This window comes from Cyprinus carpio, chromosome B10 (genome assembly GCF_018340385.1).
Source record: "Cyprinus carpio isolate SPL01 chromosome B10, ASM1834038v1, whole genome shotgun sequence".
Taxonomy (NCBI): Eukaryota; Metazoa; Chordata; class Actinopteri; order Cypriniformes; family Cyprinidae; genus Cyprinus; species Cyprinus carpio.
Genome location: NC_056606.1, coordinates 3,112,190 through 3,118,795, shown reverse-complemented (window position 1 = coordinate 3,118,795; position 6,606 = coordinate 3,112,190).

Genomic DNA, 6,606 nt, shown 5'->3' with positions numbered 1-6,606 from the left:
TTTCTTGGATGCACTAAAATATGAACATAGAGAAATAATTTAAAACACAGTGGAATAAAATAAACATAATATTTGATTAAAGTAATAAGGGGTATTTTCAGACCTCTAGTTCTTTGATTTGTTCTGAAACTGTTCTGAATTAAAATGATTTTAACTCTTGACACAGAAAACTAAGAGAAAGTAAGGTCAAATACATTCATTAATCCATTTACAGTATAAAATTGAGAGAAGTTATGCATTATCAAATGGCAAATTCAAAATAGTTTGAAACCAACAGCTGGGTGTTTGGTTCAAAAATACAAAATACTACCTTAAAAACAGCCTCCACACAGCAGGAGCTCGATTCTACAAAATCAGTGTACCATTTATTACTGAATCACCTTTAGTCCAGCAGATGGCGCGATACGCAGCAAGATCAAGTGAAGCCGAGATGCTGTATTCTAACATGAATATTCAGCCACGTATCACCCAATATTTTATTCATCATTTCAGTATTTGTCTGTCAGATGTAAATTATGAGGTTCTTTGATATAAGCATTTAGAGTTTGCAAACTCTGTCCTAGTTGAAGTTGTTTTAACCAGTTATGATCTGGAACACCGGAATTTGGAGCAATTATGGTAAATAAACATTCTCATCTAAACAGATGAAAACAAACAGAACGTCCTGAAATATGATGTCGTGATTTAAAGGGAAAAAAGGGGAGCATATGAACATTCAGTAAGCATTACACTTCTGGTATTTTTTATGGATATAACCTACGCTGACTAAAATACCATGAAGGAATAAATCTTAAACATGCTAAAAATCAAACATTTAATTTTCTTTATAAAGTTACATTTACAGATTTTTATGCCTATTAGCACGGATGAAAGATATTTAAAAAATATAAAAATATAAAAAATATTTAATAGATAATAATGCACAAGTCAACAAGTCCACCAAAGATCAAACATCACGACTGCTGAACAAACCGTACATTGTATAAACTGTAAGATTTCTATGTCAGCAGTCACACTTTGAGGAAGCATGACTCTGTTGCATTTTATTTTATTTTTATTTTTTGAACAAACAGTAACCGGAAGTCTAGAATTCATTGCATGTGAACAGGAGAGCCTTTTGAGATACTGTATGTTACTGCTTTTTTTCTCCTCATCATATCAAGGCCTTTTCATCTTTATGAAGTGAATTATTAACACATTCCTTTAAAGAGGTGGGGGTACTCACCCCTGCTCTCTTCATTTAGTCAAAAAAGAGGGATCTCTTTCTTGTCCTCTTGACAGTGAGTGGCTTTCTGCCAAGGGCCCTGTGTCCACTGGAGCACTGCAGGCCGGCTGTGGGCAGCTTCTTTTGTTCCTCGGAATTTGAGATGGGAACGTCAGTTGTGTGGGAGATGTCTGACTTCTCCCAGATGCCAGACGGAGCAGGGTGGGTGTATTTTAGGGGGATGGGAGCAGCAGAGACCGGACAGTGGTAACAGTACATGCATCTGTGCACTTTCAGAAAGTTTGTGATGAAACCCGGACCTTTTCCATTCTCCTGCACATTCACTCCCGTGCCTGACAGACTTACGTGATGAGATTGTGAATAATAACAGTAAATGAAAATAAACTGGCAGGTAAAAAAGTATAGCATATCAAAATAAGTGTACTTCTTTAAAGCATGACTTACAGCATAATTTCTATAATAATATTTTTATATATCATCATATATATTTTAAAGCAAAACTTTACAGAAGTGCGTAAAAAAGTGTTTTAAGAAACTTTCATGAAAGTGCATTCCTGTAAGTGGTTTTTTAATATAGTATATTCTCTGTAAATGCAGTTTTTTTTTTTTAAAAAATACACATTTAAGTCTGCTACAAGTGCACATTTAATACAATTAGGCACATTCTTTTTCCTAAGTGGCATCTTGGAGTACACCACTCAGAAGAACTTCAAAATAAATTAATTTTCTATACATTTTATGCAAATGTTGCATACAATCAGTCTTGATCGACCTGATACAGTCTCTCAGATGCGAAACAGAACATGAGAGTTGAGCAAGGAAGGAATGTTCTTTTCATCCAGTGCTTTTCATCTGACCAAGGCTTGTTTTTCAGAAATGACTTTGATATTCCCTCTCTAAGCAAAGCGGCAGTGCCAGCACCACTGGGGCATTTTTGGATGCGCTTCACAAAAAAGCTTCCAAAGTGTCTGCCAAGTGGAGAGGGCTGAGCTCCTGATCAGGAAGTGTGTGGAGGGACGTCCCGCTGCTGGATGTAGCACACATCCTCTTCTCATTAATGCATCCCTCCACACCCCTCTCTTATCTGCACAAGGACATGCATATCCACAAGTCACTGTCAAGGAAGCGTGAGTGCTATTACCATAGTAGGGCTTTGAAACTTGAGGATGTACAATAAGCTTTGATCTCGACTTTGAACTCTCCTCTCTAACACTGTTTGACACCGTTCATCACGACAGATGTGAACAGAAACTCTTGATGTAGAACAGATTATCACTTTAAACTAATTAATATTTGATAAATATGCAGTAAATAGGTTCCTGAAGATGTGCGTGTAAATAAAGATGCAATATCTAATATGAGTATCCAAAAGCATCCAAGTGCGCTCACATTTGTGAAGTACTAGTCAGTAGAATTTCTAAAGTGGAGCATCAAAATAAAGCGTTAGCAGATATTTAGTGTGACTGCTAGCTGACATGCAGTGGCAAAGTTACTTACAGTTAGTAAAAATTGAGTTACTGAATATCTGGTTAAACCCAAATTCTGATCTTGGTGAATGAATCAAGATCAAGCTCCTGTTTTCCTTTGTGTTTCCTTCAGTCCCTCACCCCTCCATCAGCCCACTTCACCTGGCTCTTTGTTCCCTTTTCAGTGGCTGGCTGATCGAGCTGAGCTTTTCATTGACAAGCTGTGCTTCTTTTGTGTGGTTGTTAGATACTAATTCCACTTGCTTGAAGACCCTCTAATGTGCTTGTGTGAATAGACTGATAACAAGCAGATTCTAAAGATTCTAAAAACCGACTGTATGAAAAGTGCTGCATTGTTGGGTTTTCGATTCTTCTGTCGCAGTGTTTCTGAAGCACTGTCCGTGACAACATTGCAGGCCTCCCGAGATGTTTCTGTTAGTCCAATTCACACTGTTAGACAGCTGAGGTTTGTGATATTTCACTTTTTTCTTATCCTAAGAACATACAGAGCAGTACATTGCAGCAGCATCAAGAATATCAAATTTCGGGGACGTGCTCCCCTCAGTGTCTACTGCTCCTGATTAATGCAAACAGCATAGCATCACACAATGATATCATTCAAATACGTTTCATTCAAGAGTAAAACCTCCCTCTTTAATACTTAAAAACAACTGCCCTTCCTATTTTAAAGAAGACATTATAGGCCTACATTCCAGAAAGGCAAACAGCAAACATATCAAAGCGGCTGAACACCAACAGGCCTCTAAACACACAAACGTAATAGCTTTGCAATTTTAAAGGGGTAGTTCATCTAACAAAATATCTTTTTTTTTGATATCAGTGGTTCCTGGAGCAGGATTGGACACCCTTTACTGAGCTGTATGTCAACAAGTGACTCATTTCTGTCTATTTCTATTTCCTCTAAGAAACTGGAGGTCTCCAATAATCCTCCTGAGCCAGAGAAGATTCCTCAGGGTGGATCTCAGCCCTCAGACGTTCGTTGTGTGCTTGCTGTAGTTCAATAGCAGCACCCTCAGGCCAATGAAAGCGTCATTATCTCACAAACGCGGCTGTACCCTCAACCTGTGCTATTCTCCCTCAAGACAAAGAAGAAACTGATGTCTGCTCGTTTTACATGACCTGACCTGAAGCTGCCACTTTTTTGTGATTTGTGCGGCAGAGAAAGAAAGGCAGGGGAGGGAGCAGAGAGCGTTGGCTGGGCGTGAAGGAGAAAGAAAGGAAAAGACAAAAGGAGGCTTTGAAAAGGGCCCTTTTCCCCTGCAGTAAACTTTGCCAACCTCTAGATGATTTGCAGTCAACAGAGTACAAAGGCTGCTTAGGGCAGCGCAAAATCCTGCAATGAACGTCAGAGATTTCTAGAGCGGTCATATCGAGCAGGAAAGGATTGAGGAATGCGTTTCTATTAATCATTGCCCACATACTGTAAATGTATTATGAAATTAATAATGAACTGAGAAGAAGAGTCCTGAAAAGCCCCTGAAAAAAATCCCCTTCTGTGTTTGCATTGGCAGAAATATTCTTAGAAATGTATATTTTCCTTTCCAAATGTGGATCTTGAATACTAAATAAAAAAATATTTCACTTATTGATTATATATTATATTTTCCCTTTTCATTTCTGTTTCAGTTCCATTCATAAATACATTTTATAAATGAAAATAGTGATTAAAACACACATACATCTGGGATATATTTCACATTAGTTTTAATCTAACCAAACACTGTCCTGAATCAGACCAAAAAGTGGAACCCTGTGTGAAAAATTAGCATACTTTAAATTAAATTTAAAAAAGATGATTTTACAGAATTATTACGGGGAAAAATGCTTTAAAAGTATACACTTAAGAGTGAACTGAATGTAATCTTTTCAGACTTTAGTTAGTAAACACATCAAAAATACTTCTTTAAAGCTCAACAAAAGATTATTAAAACATAACGATTTAAAACACACTTTAAACTTTGAATTTGACATTATTAAAAAGCGCACATTTTAAAAGTATACTTAAATGTTTTAAGAAATATGAAAGTGTTCTTAAATGGCCTTTTATTTCATTAATATTGAATTATCTGCAAGTACATTTTTTTCCAATTTGTTGTACATTTTTAAATGTACTTTAAAGATTTGAAGTACACTACAAGTGCACATTCAGTACAACTGAGCACACTTCTCTTTCACAGAGGGCCTGCCTTTATTTCAGTTGTGCTCACAGAAGGAATTGTTTCCGCTGCTTGGAACATTTTCCCACAAAGCTTATGTGAAAATATAAGTTTGCATGAAATTTACCATAGTTATAGCAGAGGACTTTTAGTAGAGAACACTGAATTTTTATAAGAAAATGTAAATGTAATCCTACAGCAGTATGTGTTGGATGTCTTCTGTGCTGTAGTCTTCTATTCTCAGTGTAGAGCTTCCAAAAACAAACATGCATGGTGAGATATCTGGTGACAATATACAATTTACACCATTGCTCCTGACCCTTGAATCCACTAACCCGTGATTGTTGCTGTTGTTGTTCCAAGCTGTAACTTTTTGTTTCATTTGTCATTCTTGACCTGCAGCTTTGAGAAGCACTACTTAGTCTACTTAGTTTATTAAATCAGGTCAGCCTCTCTCATCTGAAATATAAACTTCTTCCTCTCTCTGTCACACACAGAGTTTTGTAAGTTTTTCTCTCATAGTGTCTTTCTGCAGCAGAGGCTTTTTTCACAGCTGAACAAATAAAAGCTGTTATGTGCGCCTGTGAGAATGCTGCATTTTCCAGTTATTCATCAACATCCCATAAAAGCCAGCACAGGTGTTATCTTTATCAACAGAAGGCCATAGCAGTTTGCCTAAACAGAGAGCAGAGTTTGAGCACATATCTTTACACAGCAATAATTCAGCCAGTGTATATGGGCCTCTGAATGAATAGGTGATAACAGCCATCTAAAGTTCACCTGACCTCTCCTGTCACTCAAGATTATGATAAGGTTGAGCGACTTAGTGCTGTTTAGCAAGAAAGACCCATCATATACAACTCAGCATCATTAAAAACTCCATCTCAATCATTAAAAACTTGAAACATAATTTCACAGGGGTCATGAGCCACAGTGTTAACACTTCACAGGAAATTCCTTAGAAAGTCTTGCTTAGTTGTCTCTGCATATTAAAGAAATAGTTCACACAAAAATGAACATTTGCTGAACATGTACTCACCCTCAGGCCATTAATGATATAGATGAGTTTTTTCGTCATCAGATTTGGAGAAATGTAGCATTACATCACTGTCTCACCACTGGATGCTCTGCGGTGAATGGGTGCTGTCAGAATGAGAGTCCAAACAGCTGATAAAAACATCACAGTAATCCACAAGTAATCCACAGCACTCCAGTTCAAAGCCACATCAGTTAATGTCTTGTTGAGGAAAAAGGTGCATGTTTGTTGGAAACAAAGCAATCATTAAGACGTTTTAACTTTAAACCATCACGTCTAGCCAAAATATGAGTCCATAAATCCATAATTATGCTTCCTCCAGTGAAAGAGTCCATCTCCTGTTGTCTCTCACATCAAAATCAATTCACATATTTGTTAAGAGCTGTTTTGGACTGTTTTGGTTTGTAAACGGTGCTTGATCTGTGCAGATTTTTCTGCTGATTCATGACTTTTTCACTGCAGAAAGCAATATTATGAATTATGGACTCAGCGGTTTGCAGTTAAAAACATCTTAACGATGTATTTGTTTCTTACAAACACAAAGCTTTCCAATTCTCCAGATGTTAACTGATGGACTGGAATGGTGTGGATTACTTGTGATGTTTTTATCAGCTGTTTGGACTCTCATTCTGACGGCACCCATTCACTGCAGAGCATCCACTGGTGAGCAAGTGAGTGCTAAATTTCTCAACATTTCTTCTG